The sequence below is a fragment of the Lontra canadensis genome, unplaced genomic scaffold (assembly GCF_010015895.1).
Source record: "Lontra canadensis isolate GAN:19392208 unplaced genomic scaffold, GSC_riverotter_1.0 scaffold1, whole genome shotgun sequence".
NCBI lineage: Eukaryota > Metazoa > Chordata > Mammalia > Carnivora > Mustelidae > Lontra > Lontra canadensis.
The window spans coordinates 31724437-31741605 of NW_022630995.1; the positions used below are offsets into that span (position 1 = coordinate 31724437).

General features: G+C 36.0%; 1 pseudogene; it reads left to right on the forward strand.

Annotated features, from left to right (window-relative positions):
* The first annotated feature begins 1100 nt into the window (after positions 1–1100).
* Positions 1101–17169, forward strand: part of LOC116881141 — a 35791-nt pseudogene continuing 19722 nt past the window's right edge.

Genomic DNA, 17169 nt, shown 5'->3' on the forward strand with positions numbered 1-17169 from the left:
TACAGCCAGAAGCTCTGTGAGAGCTACAGTACTCTTCCTTCAGGCATGACCTTACTATGTACCTTTCCGCTTGCCCGAGCTGTGTGCTCTTGTGTGCAGCCCTGGTGCTCCCCTGTTGAGGGCTTCTAAAAACCTATAGGTGAACCCAAAATGGAGAGAAATTTAACACTCCATTGAAGTATACCTTTGGTGATCAATCCCTGCCCCTTGCACCCTCCCAATGGACCGTCCTGAGACATGAGGATAGAACTTCTCATTAAATGATCAAATAATAACAAATAGTCAGACTCACCTACTGGCAATCAGCTCAGTAGCACATCCTTCCATTGATTCTCTCATGAGACCTACTTAGCTCTCCTTGTCCCTTACTTCTGCTCCCTGGGATTGCACTGCCTGATCCAGTAGAAACGACAGGACTTTGCCTCAGGCTCTGTTTAATCTGGAGAAATCAGACTAAGTCAGAAAAACATAAGGTTCTTCACTGATTCCTTCACAAGACAAACAATACCAGCTGAGAAAAATGAAAGCTTTCATATCCTCCACATATTGCTTTAAAAACACTTATTGAATGACTATTAAATGTCAAGTACCCTACTTGATGCAGTGGATACAATGGTGCATAAGAAGGCTACCTCAGGGGGTGCCTGGGTGGCTCAGTGCGTTAAGCCTCTGCCTTCAGCTCAGGTCATGATCTCAGGTCCTCGGATCGAGCCCCGGGGGCTCCCTGCTCAGCAGAAAGCCTGCTTCCCCCTCTCCCTCTGCCTGCCTCTCTGCCTACTTGTAATCTCTCTGTCAAATAAATAAATAAATTCTTAAAAAAAAAAAAAAAGGCTACCTCAGCACTGGAGACACTCACAGTCCCTGTGGAGACATAAAATTCAAGTCAATAAATAATTAGAACTTGCGTTACATGCTAAGAAGGAAACAAAACAACACCCTAAGAAAAAAAAAAAAAAAACGAAGGAGGCTCTCTTAAATAGGGCTGCATTGGGGATGTTCAACAGACAGAATTCACAGTTCCAGGAAACAGAAGCTAAGTCCCACTGGTAACTGGAAGATGCTGAAAGTCTATCAGGTAGCTTACAACATTGTCGGGAAGAATGGAGAACCAGGCTCTGAGACAAAGCTTTCCAGGACAAAACCCAAACCCAAACAACAAAGTAGCAGCTGGTGATGTTTCTGCTGACCCACCAGGACCAGGGTACAATATATCTCCTGACCACTGATGTCACTTTGGTGTGAAGAACTTGACTTCCTAAGCACTGGAAAACAGCTACTGTAGCACCAAAGCCCAGACGTCCCTGTTCCTGTCACAACAGCAAAAAGTGAAGCGCCGTCCAGAACTTCTGACGGTTTACTGGGAGTAGGTCTGATTAGTCGTCCTCCACACGATCTGCTTCTTCATGCAAGGAAGCCAGGAATTTGGAGTTACGATGTTTTGGCTGGGCAGGTGAAATTCACAATGTGGGGATTCCCATAAATGCAGAAAGGCAGACATAAGAGGAAAGATGCATTAGCAGAGTATTCAAAGGCCTTGGGGAAGTTTCTGCCCCAAATTGCTATATAAAGAACTGAGAGATGGTTCATATTCAGAACTAGATCAAGATATAATAGGGCTACATTAAAGAGAGCTATATCTGGATCATATAGGACAAAAGTAGCACAGGCTGGGGTTGGAAAGCTGGACAGGGCCACACCATGGACGTCAACACATGTTGCCCTTTAAATACCATCCCTGTCTAGCTATCCTCTATTCTGACTGTTTCCAGTGGTGAAATAATTTGGAGTCCGCATAAACCACAACTATGAACTTGGAAACTCATTTTCTCAGCATTATAAATTCAGGGACCCAATAAATATTCATGTGGAATGAATGGATGGCACAAAAGATGAATTTTCACATAAAGGATTTGGTCTTAAAGTTGGAATATTTTAATAAGACCTGAACATTTTCATTTGGATGCTAATATTCTGAAAATTGTTAGTATATGACTAATAATCACGTTCTCCAACTATTTATGATATTTTGAAAAATAGAACTACAAAATATTTTGTTGCATTCTCCTTCTAGGTAAATCATAACCATATGCATATTTTCCTAAATCACAGTATAAATCCACAGCTAATTATTTATGGACCTGATAAATTTGTTATAGGATTTCGGCATGCGTTCATTTTTCTATCACTAAGAATTACATTTTAAACACTCCTTTCAGAAACCCAAACTTGGGTGATATTTAAGGACTAATAGTGTGTCCTCTTAAAGTTTTGAAGGTATTAATACATGTTGTGTGAAAAATGTAATATCATAAAGGTATATCACAAAATAAGTATCAATACCTCCAATCTTTTATTCTTCCAAAATAGCACATGGTATAGAAGCATGCAAATCTTTTACACTGAGAAAAAATCTGTGGATTCTTTCTTCATAACAAAGAATAAACTCAGGTTGAGATAGCTGGCTACCTGCTATCCATTTTCTGAGCCTGTAGCCAGAGATTACTTACTGTAATAACTAATGGATACCATTTACTGAACAGTGTCATACACCATCATGATCACATGAGATATCACATTTACTTCTCACATCAGTAATGCAGTTCTTATTCCCATCTTACACATAAAAGAATGATGGTTCATTGTGATTTATGGACTTTCCAAATATTACCAAGCTAAAAATCACAAAGCAGTGTCACACAGCTACATGAAATACATGAGATCAGGGATTCCACCAAGGTCCTTGATCAGAAAGTCTGGTGTTCCTTTGACTTTTCCACACTATCTCCACAGTATGAACACTCTTCCATAAACATCTCTACTAGTTTAGAAATAGGTATAAAAATAACTCCACAAGTGGCCACTTTGTATTATAACTAGTCAGAGCAACAAGGCAGCTCTGATTCCTATTTTCATCAAATCTAAATAGAGGCATTTTTTCCCATTTTTCTTCACGTCTGATGGGAAGGGAGCTACACAGAGGAAAACACTGATTCTTACTCAGCTACTCTCCTGGATGGAAAGAGCAGTCAAGATGTAAAGACATCTCTAAAGCAGAGTTATTTCCTAAGTCTCCTTAAGGAATTGCCAGAAGGTAGAGTTCTCGTCCAAATCCCAGATGCGGAGATGCCACACATTGTCACACATCACACGCTGTCACTTGATATGTTTCACTGTGTCTTTGGTTCTAATATATTTTATGGTGTTCCCATTCCAAAGCGATGAGAAAGGCACAGCGCCCAAAAGCATAATCCTCACTAGGTACTGATTCTCCAAATAGAAGCAAGGACAATATTAAGAGGAAAGCCTAGTATTTACTGGGCAATAGCATACACCAGCAAGGTCACGTGGGGCATCACGTTTATTCCTCAAGTTGAATTATGTAGCAAAGGCCCTTCTCCACTGGAAGGGACAGGGGGAGGAACAGCTACAGAGGGCATATCTAGATGCAAGGGCACTATTTGTTGAATGGATGTAGTACGTCCAGCTGAAAATTATTAGCTCACAACAGCCCTGGTCCCATAGGTCTCTACATTTCTCTGGACACTAACTCTCAACTATCTACGTCATGACTTAATTCTGGAAGGCCCAGAAGGTATGCCATGTGCATTCACAAAAACATTTTTCTGCAGCTGTAAAATGGCAATGAATTTTTTGTTGCTTTTAATGTGCGGAAACCACAAAGGTGTTCTGTGTCAATGAACAATATCTGAGACGACCTGTTTATCATCAGGCAGCAACTGTTTAAGAAATTCTTGAGGAGACACTGTAACAATTGAGAAATAAGCAGGTGGGTTCATTTCTGAATTAGGAAGATCTACATAATTTCTTGTCTTCTACTCCTGGCTTCCTAGTACTTTATATTTGTATTATCTTTTCTTGAGTGATGTGTAAATGTATTACCCACATATTACTTTCAGATGTCACCAGGAGAAGCTATTCTAAGCTGATTCTTAATTTTGCAGATCTGCAAATCTTATTTAGTTTGCCCAGAGGACAGACTTAGGCCAACAAAATTAACAAATACCGATTTCTAAATCATATGCCAACCAATTAATTTATAGGGAGAATATTTATTACTTAAGGACATAAATATTCATGTTTGTACTGTACCATGACTGGAAATTTTCAGTCATTTTGATTTATGATTATGCATTTATCAATATCTCTATGTTCTCCGTAATATGAGTGTTCAGGAAAGTTGGCTCTCCCTATGTTATTAAGAAGAGGTAGGATACAAAATATGCCAACCAAAGGCATTTAAGTCATATGCAGTAGAAAAGTGCCAAACTCTATTTGATGCTTAGTCTACAGATAACAACTTTTCAGATGTTTCTATCTCAACAAAATGATAGACATAGACTAGAAAAAATTGCATAGAGAGACATCAATCATTTTCCTCATCTGTGGTCTTCCAGCAATTATATTACAGAATCAATTTAGATGCTCAGGCAATTGAACTACATCTGTCATTCCAAAGTCTTCAAATGAGAAGCTGATGTAACTTCTTGACTAGCATTCAAAATGAATTATTAATATTATTTTTACTACTCAGGTTATACTTTGAATAAAGGGCAGAAGTGGGAGACCAAAAAAAAAGAGGAAACAGGGTGGTTTTTTTGTGATTTTTAAGTTTCAACCTACCTTTGTATCCCTACACATTCTCTATTCCCAATAAATAAGGTATTTCATCATTCACTCTGTTATCCAATTATTACTGTTGTCTCCTCACAGATTTCATGCCAATATTAACGTCTCTGAAAGGGGAAATATTATGAAAGTACAACATATCATGTCTTATATTCACCTCATAATATTTTGGCTTATGGTCTCCACCAAAGTATTAATAATCAAAGCTGAGAATAATTCAAAACAGAAGAGCTCTACCATAATCTTTTAAAAATCAGTTTTATTTATAATTTCTACAGTTTTATTCCTTAGTATCTTTTGCTGGGGATTTTTTTAAAAGATTTTATTTATTTATTTGACAGACAGAGATCACAAGTAGGCAGAGAGGCAGGCAGAGAGGAAGAAGCAGGCTCCCTGGTGAGCAGAAAGCCCAATGCGGGGCTCGATCCCAGGACCCCAGGATCATAACCTGAGCCGAAGGCAGAGGCTTTAACCCACTGAGCCACCCAGGTGTCCCTACTTAGGATTTTTTTAAGGCACTCTTTATTCTGCAGTCATTTAGTAGCTGAAAACTAAGATAAACATTGAAAAAAAGTGACAGATATAAGACAGACCAGGCTTTCTTACTTGCAGGTGGATATCAAGACTTGAATATAAGAGACTTGGATATAACTAATGTAAAGACAAGCTAAATATTCAAATAAATATTTCCTAAGATAAAATTGAATGACTTGTACCATTATCTCATAACTATTTATATAAATAGTCTTTTACCATTTAATATTGCTATTAATGGCAGATCGTGTGCTCTTTTGCCCTACCAGTACTCTACTAACAAAAATGGTTTCAAACATAGTCATAAACATAGTCATAGTCTAGTTTAAGAAATATACCTGCTATTTTTGATTTCGTTGAGTGTATAAGCTCTGAAGCAGCATACTGAGCACACAGAGAATTATAGCTATATCCTAAAGTAAGATGGATATGTCATTAAGTGAACAAACTCTTTCATAAATTGCCCCTGGGAACTACAGGATCAGCTCTTTTATGTAGGAGATTGGAGATGTCACACTAGCAATCTTGTTTGGTCTTCTCAAGTCTACACAATCGTGTTCAAGAACAGAACATGAGCTAAAGGCATGTGAAGAAAGCCAGAACTAGCTATCTGCTCTATCACATCAGTTTCTGACTTTTTTTTTAAGATTTTATTTATTTACTTGACAGAGAGAGAGACATGAGAGAGGAAACACAAGCAGGGAGAGTGGGAGAGGGAGAAGCAGGCTCCCCACTGAGCAGGGAGCCCGATATTGGGCTCAATCCCAGGACCTTGGGATCATGACCTGAGCTGAAGGTAGGTGCTCAACTGACTAAGCCACCCAGGTGCCCTTGTTCCTGATTTTTAAAAATATGCTCTATAAATGAATCATATCTTAAAACAGATGAAGAAAGGCCCCCAGCTGAACGGTCCCCCATCCAGCACCATTGCTGATGTCAAAAAACTTTCCCTCACAGCCACGGAAAGAGTGCCTGGGCTGAGTAGGAGCAGAGATCACCAGGCTCAAAGGACACGGCAGCTCTCCACACCCCTGCCCACAGGCTGACCTGACTGCATGGGTCCCTCAGGAGAGAAAGTGATTGAAGAACTCAGAGGGTAGCTGTATGATTGAAACCATTCAAAGTCAAGAGTCTGCCTATTCTTTCAACCATGTTCCAGCACTCCCAGGATATAAAGTGTGATCTATTCATCTGATCATCGGGAACTATGCTTTAAGCAGGAAGAAAGACAAAACATGGATGCATATGCCTGAAGTTTATCAAAACGTTACATTCCCTATAACGCAAAGTTTCTTGGCAGTACAGAAGTGGAGCAGCCTAAAGGAACAGAAGTTGTGGGAGGTGCTGTCAGGAAACTCAACTTTGCAAGACCTATCAAGAAATCTGAAGGCCTTGGGGCGCCTGGGTGGCTCAGTGGGTTAAGCCTCTGCCTTCGGCTCAGGTCATGATCTCAGGGTCCTGGGATCGAGCCCCGTATCAGGATCTCTGCTCAGCGGGGAGCCTGCTTCCCCCTCTCTCTCTCTCTGCCTGCCTCTCTGCCTACTTGTGATCTTTCTCTCTGTCAAATAAATAAATAAAATCTTAAAAAAAAAAAAAAAAGAAATCTGAAGGCCAGAAAATTCCTAAAGTTGAGCTGCAAATACCAGTACATGGAGTCAAAGTTCCAGAACCGAAAACAAAGGAAGGCCAACAAAATTGCCAGCTTCATAGAATATTATTTTGTGCAGATGACAAAACTGACAAGAGGATATTCACTTTCATATGCAAAGATTCTGAGTCAAATAAATATTTGTGCTATGTATTTGACAGTGAAAAGTGTGCTCAAGAAATAACTTTAGGAATTGGCCAAGCATTTGACCTGGCATACAGGAGATTTCCAGAATCTGGAGGAAAAGATGTTGAAACAAGAAGACAGATTGCAAGATTACAGAAAAGAATTCAAGACTTAGAAACTGAAAATATGGAACTTAAAAACAAAGTACAAGATTTGGAAAGCCAGTTAAGAATAACCTAAGTATCTACATCTCCAGCATCAGTGTGACACCTAAGTCACCCTCCACTGACATCTTTGATACGATACCATTTTCTCCAATATCACACACATCTTTGACATCTACTCTCAATGGAAAGTAGCTACCTCCAATACCAAGTAGATCTACTGAGATCAACGGGACTCGTTTAGAGCAGAACCCTTTGACCCATTTAACTGTGGAGCAGGGGATTTCCCTCTCAACTTCCATTAATCAAAATTAGATGAGATGCAGGAGTGATTCAAAATGGGACTAACTCCTGGAAGGCACAGTATTTTATCTTGAAACATGAGATAGCAGGTGCTCATTTCAAGAACAAGAGATCCAGATTTGTGTTAAATTTGTTTTGTATGCATATACGTCATTCCTTATTAATTTATGACAGGTAGTATATGTGTGCCAATATATTTTTGAAGATCTTTACTTTTTGAAAATTATTTTAGTAAAATGTCTTCTGCTATTGATCTATAATGTTTATTTAAAAAAAATAACTCACTGAAAAGTAAGTCATACTTTTATGTTCCTTTCTGTTTCTCTTGTAGATGAATTTATAATCAAAAAACAAATTATCCAAATATCTGTTTTTGTCTGAGTTCTGAATAATTAGCATCTTGAAATTTGTGTTCATTTTCTAGGCTGCTAGGTTATTATTGATTCCCAAAAGCCATACCTTGATGATACCTTCCAAAGTTTTGTTTTTTTATCGTGTTTTGTTAGTCACCGTAAAACGCATCATTAGTTTTTGATGCAGTGTTCCAAGATTCATTGTTTATGTATAATACCCAGTGCTCCATGCAATACGTGCACTCCTTAATACTCACCACCAGGCTCTGCCATCTCCCCACCCCCTCCCCTCTAAAATCCTGTTTGTTTCTCAGAGTCCACAGTCTCTCATAGTTCATCTCCCCCTTCAATTTGCCCCAATTCACTTTTTCTTTCCTTCTCCTAATGTCCTCCATGTTATTCCTTATGTTCCAAGTAAGTGAATTGACTTTGTCTGCTTTCAAAGTCTTGAGGAGATATACTAATGCCAAACTAAATATGTTCTATATTCAAACCAATAAGCATGTTACCATGCATAGACAGATGTTATTTTATGTATTAAATGTTGTTCATATCATTGGCAAAATGTAAACTTCAAATACAATGCCACAAGGTCATTTTTAGCGGGTAAAATAGCAAAAATATAATTTTCAAAATAATTAAACTAAATAATTATTTATTAGTAAAAGCAAAGTAATAATGTTAGCTATTATTATTGGTTTACTCTAAATCTTTTATTTCATAAATAAGGATAATGGAAAAAAACAAAAATTCACTCATTACAAAACACTTAAAACTTAATTTCTTATGAGATATGTTTATTGCTAAACATCTAACCATCATCTGATCTAGTCTTTAAAAAAATCATTTGGAATGTATGTTATCTATAGTTGCAATATCTATTACCCACATTTACTTTACCAAATACATTTTTTTCTCACTGAATAATATTATTCTCACATTTTCTCCTTTGATAAACATTTTCTCACCAAATTTTATTTTGTGATGCACCATTAATTTTGATATTTTAAAATCTGTAGCAATTATTCTTTATGAATCATCAGTATTATTTAGCAATATTAATTTGTATTTGTTTTTGTTGAAGTCAGAATTCCATTTTTTACAAAAATCAAGTGGCTTCTCAATTTGAGTTACCATGAACAATAAAATTTTCTTGTACTTAATTCATAATGTGCTGATGAACTCTGACCTTTAAAAATGTTTTCTATACCTCTGCCCATTATGTAACGGACTTTAACTGGTACTCAGTGCAAGAAGAACCTATGATTAAAATTTATAATTTGGTTCATTGCATCATAAAAATAGATTAATGAAAATGTGAGCTTAGACTGGGGTAGTTCTCAAAAATAGAGTTTTCTTTTATTTTTTTAATTTAATTTTTTAAATTTTATTTTATTTTATTTTTTCAGTGTTCCAAAATTCATTATTTATGCACCACACCGAGTTTTCTTTTTTTTTTTAAGATTTTATTTATTTGTTTGACAAACAGAGATCACAAGTAGGCAGAGAGAGGAAGGGGAGCAGGCTCCCTGCTGAGCAGACAGCCCAATGTGGGGCTCGATTCCAGGACCCTGGGATCATGACCTGAGCCGAAGGCAGAAGCTTAACCCACCGACCCACCCAGGTGCCCCTCGAGTTTTCTTTTATTCATGGGAATTTTTGTCAAGTGCTAAAGGTACATATTCACTAGGAAAAGAAATTAAATACACTTATGCAACATTATATTTGTATAATCTTCAAATCTATATTTGTAATCTACAAATCTATATTTCTAATAATCTTCATAATGTTCTATGATATATATTAAGCCTTATTTGTTTTCTGTTATCTGTTAAACTGTACCTTAATTAAAGGTTAGTATATGTTTCAAAAAGAAGAATCTTTATAATTTTGTTGTCATATAGTATTTTAGAATTTGTATAATGAGGATGCTTAGAAGTTGTATCAATGACTTTTTTTTAACAGATAGAATTTGTATTTTTATTGTACTTTAAAAGCTTTATGGAATAGGTATATATTTAGTGACCATTTATTACCAATGGTAACACAATAGAGTACTAATATGGTATTTGCACACTTACAATATGTCACTTTACCAATTTTTAATGGTAATCAATTCTGCTACTGGCATGACTAAATAGTACATAATTGGTCACTAATTATGAACGTTTGTTTCACCAGTGCATTTTTATGAAGATCCAATTGAAAATTGTATTTCTATGTAAACTCAATGATATATTTGATTTTGCTGCGAATAAATGATTTTTAAAAAAAGATGAAGAAAGCCACTTTCTATAGAAAAAAAAATGATCACCAAAATAATGATTAATGCTATCTTTTTTAAAAGAAGATAGTTCAGATATATATTGCTTTCCTTTTTAACTTTCTACTAACTTGTGTTTATTGAAAAATAATTGCTATTAATGTGGGGCATCTGGGTGGCTCAGTTAGTTAAGCATTTGCCTTCAGCTTGGGTCTTGATCCCAGGGTTCTGGGATCGAGCCCCATGTAGCACTTTCTGCTCAGCAAGAAGTCAGCCTCTTCCTCTCTCTCTGATCCTCCTATGCCTGTGCTCTCTGTCTGTCTCAAATAAATAAATAAAATCTTAAAAGAAAAATTATTGATATTAATGTATATGTTAACATGTGTCTGTACCTGTATGTGTTATATTCTGAAGCTCCATGGCCCTGTTTTCCACTTGCTCTTGCTGCTGCATATTTCAGTGACTTTGTCCTAGACCATGCTTGCCTAAGTATTTAGCTGCATTCCAAGTCCCATGGAGGAGTTATGTTATCACAGTTGTCTTCTAGTATGTGTTACCTCAAATATTTAATTTGTCTAAATGTTGCAAAGGCTGATGAAATGGTACAGCCAACAATCACTTCCTGAACTCTACACCCTCAAATTTAGGCTTAAAGAGTTGGGTCTTTATGGACTAACTCCTTTGGTTCTCCTGCTGTGTAATGCTTTGGAAATAATTCTCAGACCTGACATTCCCAGGAGAAGACAAACCCTGCAATTTTCTTGGATAGGGTTACTCTACAGAGAAATAGTGTTGAGGAATCTCTCTAGAACATAGATATTTGTTTGGACATTGGGTTTTAGAAATGAGTTATCTTCACATGTGTTCTGTCTCACTCCCCATCTCACTCCTACTGCCTGAGCTAAAATGAATTAAATTTTAACTAGTTCCTATCATAGAAATTTATTTCCTATATCGGTTATAAAATGTGTTTGGCTTTCTTAAGAGTTTAGCTCTTCTGTAACTAATTTGGAATACTCTGCTCCATTAAGAGTGGCTTCCACATTTAGATCAGTATATGACTAGTGTTGAAGTTTAATTTTATCTTATATTGAGAGCACTTTTTGAGGATCAACATATTAGAGATTCTTTGGCTCTCCTTCTTGAATAAATGACATTATAGCATATGAGTAAGACAGAGAAAGTACAAGGTAATCTTGGACAAACTTGTGGTGCCAGGAAGTAAATACATTTCTCATTTTTTAATGATAAAGACATGTCCAAAGGACACAAGAGTCAACTCAAAAGGACTTCCAAATGCCAAATCTAGGACAATTTAAGGAACAAACTAAAATAACGATAGCAATAGATTATAAGCTATAGAATAAGCCAAGTATCCATTAGTTTATAAATAAATATAAAATAGAATGTAGAGATAGAAATAAATTAAAATTATATAAATAATTGAAAGATACAAAATATTTAATAAAAATAAACATATTTATTTAATAATTGACTAAAGAAAATAAATTATATAAATAATTGAATTATAAAATAATAAATGCATTTGGTATATATTTAAAATTAAATTGTATAAATAAATAAATAATGACATAAATAAATGACTGAATAAAAGTAAATGGGGAAAACTCTTCTTTACCACAAAATTCCAAACAATATACTTAGATGAAAAGAGAAAATTCATTATTTAGCAAATACCATACTAATAATTGTTTTAGGCAAGACTCATCAATGGATGATAAAATTAGTGGGCAAAAATGATGAGACATAGTATTTACATAGTCTCCAGTTATCCCCTCAAGATAATTATTAATTACAAGGAGAGAAAGAGTGACAGTAATTCTCCAGTGGAGAAACATGGCAGTCATCTTATCCAAGTGATCAAAATTAATATCACCACCAGTGAGAAAATTAACACTATGTGCCTCCTGAAATGATGCTGCACAGAGGGCACAAAAGCCCTTTTCTGTATTTTTGCCAAATCTAAACTTAATCAGGAAGAAACATCAGACAATCTCAAATTGAAGGTCATTCTACAAAATAACTCTCCAGTACTCTTAGCAAGTGTCAAGATTATAAAAGGCAATGTTGAGAAACTGCTCCAGATTAAAGGAAACTAAGGTGACATGACAACAAAACGCATTGTATGACTGTAGATCAGTGCCTGAAAATCAGATATAAGACATAAGTAAGACAATCAGCTAGATTTGAATATGATAGACAAATTAGCTAATAGCATTACATCAATATTAATTTCATGGGTTTGAGAATTACATTGTGGTTATATAAGATGAGAGCATGTGAAAAATCTATGTGAAGAGTATAGAAAAATATATTAAAATTCTCTGGTTTTTACAAATCTAAAACTATTTCAAAAATAAAAAATGGGAAAAATATTTAAAAAATCATAAAACAAATTTCTGAACTCCAACACATTTGCAACTTCCTTTTTTTCAGGACCCAATTCATGAAAACCGTAGTTTAGGTAACTGTGGCATATGCAAGAAACTCTGGCTACCATTATCTACTTTTAACTCTCACCTAGACTATTACAATGGGATCCTAGAAATGGCTGGTTCATTCTCTACTATAGCCAGAATGAGCTTTTCAAAACCTAAATATGATTATGTCGCCTGCCTCCCACCCATGACCTTGATTTCCCTAAGGGTCAAGATGTCATCTGTCCTCCAGTAAAAGTCTTTATAATATTTCCCCTTCTCATGCTGTGCCTCTTTCTCTTCTTTGCTTATTAATCCTAATTTTTTTAGACACCAGCTAAAGCCTTCCCTGACCTTTCTGACTTTGTCCAATACCTCTACCATAGACAAAATAACATAAAATCTGTGCTTTTTAGCATCTGTCAGGATTAATTTTACTTGTTTGTGTGGTTATTTGATTAATGTTTGCCATTCTCACTGCACTGTAAACTTTATGAGAACTTAATCAACGTTTATCTCCAGCATGTAGCCCAAAATACAGCATTCAATAAATATTTGTTGGGTAAAAGAAATAAATAAGCTTTTTTGAAAGTATTTCTACATGACTCTTCCAAAATTTTGAAATATGCTTTTTCTAAATTGATACTTTAAAAAAGTGTAACTTTTTTTAATTTTTAACTTCACCAAATAAAAGTATAATTTAAAGATATTAACTTTTTTGTCTCTTCTTTCTATAAACACATTTCCTGTGTCTAACATAGACTTTTGGAGTTGCATAACACAAGATTTTTCCTGAAATAAGTAAGGCAGAATATTGGCAGTTTGAACTTAATATCCTCACTCCCTTCCAAGAAAATTTCAGTGGATTACTTCAAAATAGATGGTCTTACATAGAAAATAAAAGTAGAAGCAGAATGTCAGAAATGAATATATAAGTGTTTCAGTAGAATGATCAGCTTGGTGTACTAGGATTCCCATTTGGTTTAGAGCTTCAAGGCCACAAAGGCAAAGGGAAAAATCCATTCACACAAGAAAGACTCATATTACTTATTTAGACCAATCTATATTTACTTATTCTTGGCACTATGGAGTTAGCTTTTATATGAAAAGTAAAGTAATAACTCTGGGTCCACTTGGGAGTCTTCCTCCAGTCTGGTGTCCAGCAAAGCTGGATTAGAATCCTATTTTACAAACTTATAAAGCTTGTAAACTTGAGAAAATCACTTCTGTGTGAACCTCAGTTTTCTCAGTTAAAATAGAAGGATTAGAAAGAACTTACTATAGAAGGTTTTGTAAGGATTCAAAGAGATTATGCACGTACCCTTAGTACACATACTCTATGAGTACCTAAGCGTAGTCATCTCTGTGTCTGTTTCTTTCCTTTAAAATCTTTCCAGTTCTAAAAAATCTGCTTGAAAAAATACACATTATGGTGGATAAAAGGGGTTTTTGAAAGTTATTGTGAAAAAATGGCCTTTATATTTAAAATTATTATTATTATTTTTTGTTTCAAGCTTCACATGCAGGATTCAAATTCAGAATGTCCAAGTGGTCACATGTTCAGTTTATTACCCAGCAGTCCGGACTCCCCTCTATTATCAGATAAGACATTAATGGGATTCTGAGAGTTCTGTTTCCTGGATAGGAAAAACTGAAGGAAGATGTATGTAAGGAGGAGTAGATGACAGAAAGCTGAGATATCTGGACCAGGGGAGAAGCAGCCTTGGGTCTCCATGCTTATAATTTAACTTTTTGTGTTGACAAAAGCCAAAGATACTCAACAAAAGTACCACACTGGCCTCAAAGTCTACTCAAAAAAAAAAAAAAAAAAGATAAAGATAATGGACAAGAGGGAATAAGAGGACTTATGTGAAGGCTGTGGACTGAATTGTGTCCCCCTAAAAATTTATTTGTTGAAATTCTAACCCTCAACATAACTGTATTTAGAGATAAGACATTTAGAAGGTAATTAAGTTTCAATGAGGTCAGTAGAATGGGTCCCTGATCCCATGGTATTAGTGTCCTTATAAGAAAAGAGACCAACCAAGAAACAAAGAGATTCAAATACAAAGAACAAACTGGTAGGTGCCAGGGGAAAGGTGGGTAGGAGAATAGGTAAATGGATTTTAAAAGTAGAGAGCCAGAAAGCTCACTCTTGTTCCTCCCCTACTATGTGTGGACACAGCCAGGAGGTGGCCATCTGTAAGCCAGGGAGAGCTCCCACCAGAAACCAGTCCTGCCAGACTTTGGTCTTGGGTTCTAGCCTCCAGAACTGTCAGAAAATAAAATTTTGTTATTGAAACCACAAGTCGCAGATATTTTATTATTCCAGTCCTCTCTGACAATACAGTGAGGAAAGTATTTGACTTTATTTTCATCCCAAAAATTCAATGAGAGCAATTTGAAGTTCAGTGGGAGATATTTGAGAAAAAAAAATTATGAGAATTAAAATAAAAAATAAAATAATTTACCCTGATAACATAAGGAATTCAGTGAATACACAGTGCAGAACTCTCCAGTTAGTATGTTTATTATCAAAAGGCATATGTTTTATTACCAAAAGTGATGCAGGCATCACTTGCTATATTGGAATATTTCAACCATCCTATATCTCAGTCTTGGAGCATGTGCTCTTGTTTTGGCTAGATGTGAAAGTAAATTTCTCTCTAAGTAAAGGTATAGCTAATTTATTCCCTTTTGCAACACAAATAACAAAGTTCTGATTAATCAGCTCTAGAACAAAAGTAAACCTTCTGCTACACTTAATTAAAAATCAGATTTCTCTGGAGAGTTGATTACACCAGGGAGTTGGAATATGCTGCTGATAAATGTGTGTTGCTTGCAGGACAATGCTAGAGACAGACCTTGGGGACTTGTGCATCAGTATAAACAAGAATATGCTCAAACATTCAGTTAGGTGCCTCCACATTTTTATTCTCAACAGGGAATGGGTGTAAAGAGAGAAGCCAGGGGGACCGTCAAGAATTTTTAAATTATTGAGTCCTGAGTTTCCAGTCACAGTCATTATTCACAAAACAGCTATTCAGGCAATTTCCAGGAAAAGAAAAACCAGGTGAGTTATTTTACACCTAGAGATGGTATGGCCACCATGCAAAGTCCAATTTAAATGGTAGGGAGAGATAGCATCCCGATATTATAAAAGTATAAGAATCAAAACATTGCAAAATTACCTTGACATGCCTGAATCTAACTGCTTCTAGCTGTTCCATCAGGAGCAGCACTTCACTCTCCAGTCCTGTGTCCTTGTGTTAAACTTTCACTTCCCATTTCTGAAGAGAAGATATAATCTCAGGTAAGGGACCACTGGAGATGTAACCTGCCTTAAGGCAGAGATCAAAAGATCTAACTGATACAGGGAGCAGGGAGATAACATGAAGGAGAAAACAGGTTTGATACAAAAAACTGGAGAGGACGGAGACTGTGATACACTGGAGAGCATAGATCTGGTTGGTGGTGGGTGGGGGGCCTGGAGAAATCTCCAGAGTCAGGATGTCGACACCACACGTGTAGGAATATACACGCGTTGTAACCTGGTTTTTCAAAAGAGAATGGAAAACCACATTTTAATATAAGATATTCTAACTTTACATGTTTATTGTAATTACTGTAAAATTATATTTAGGTGTAAAAAGCACTTCTACCCACATTATTCCGCTAGTGTGCTGCCATCTCCCCTCCCCTCCCCCGCGCTTGGTGATCTGTGCTTAAAGGACTAAAATTGAGCATTTTTTTTAAATCTTCCTTCATAAAGGCTGCCTGACATACTAGAAAGAATACTCAACTTGGAACTATAGAATTGCCCCTGATTAGTGAATTATCTGTTAGGTCCTAGAAGTATGACCATGAACCTTAGGGCCTCCATCTAAACACTTGGTAGATTGGACGATTTGTGTCTCAGTTTCCTTTCAACTTCAACATTTCTAGCATGTCAGCAGTATGAGGAAAAGAAGTTAAAGATCGCATCACCCAGCTCCTGATCCAATGACTAAAGTATGTTTACAGGACCTACTTTATGGTCACATATTTGAAATTTGAAGGAATGTCACTCCTAGTTTTCACTATATTTGTCAACATGGTATAAAGTATCTGAATTGGGACGCCTGGGTGGCTCAGTTGGTTGGACAACTGCCTTCGGCTCAGGTCATGATCCCGGAGTCTTGGGATCAAGTCCCGCATCGGGCTCCCAGCTCCATGGGGAGTCTGCTTCTCCCTCTGACCTTCTCCTCACTCATGCTCTCTCTCACTGTCTCTCTCTCAAATAAATAAATAAAATCTTAAAAAAAAATAAATAAAGTATCTGAATTTATGGAAATATCAGGGAATAAGGTATCTAATAATTTGAACTAAAGAGTTTACTTGTCTATATCCACTTAAAATAAATAAAATAATGAATTAATTCATAAAAATATGGAGATTGTTGAAACCACAACTTGTCATCTTATTAGAATTAATTTTTGCCCTGGAAAATTATTTTTAAATCATGTATAACTTCAATAAATATTGCTGAGTTCCAAACATTAATATATAAAATTTCTCATCCCTCAGATACACTAGAAGTCACTGAAACAGCAATAATTTTAATTCTCATTCATAAGAAATTTACTTTTTAATATTTTTAGGCTTGCTTCCTAAGAGTAAGAGCAATTACCAAGGTCACTGGCTATCTCAGTGT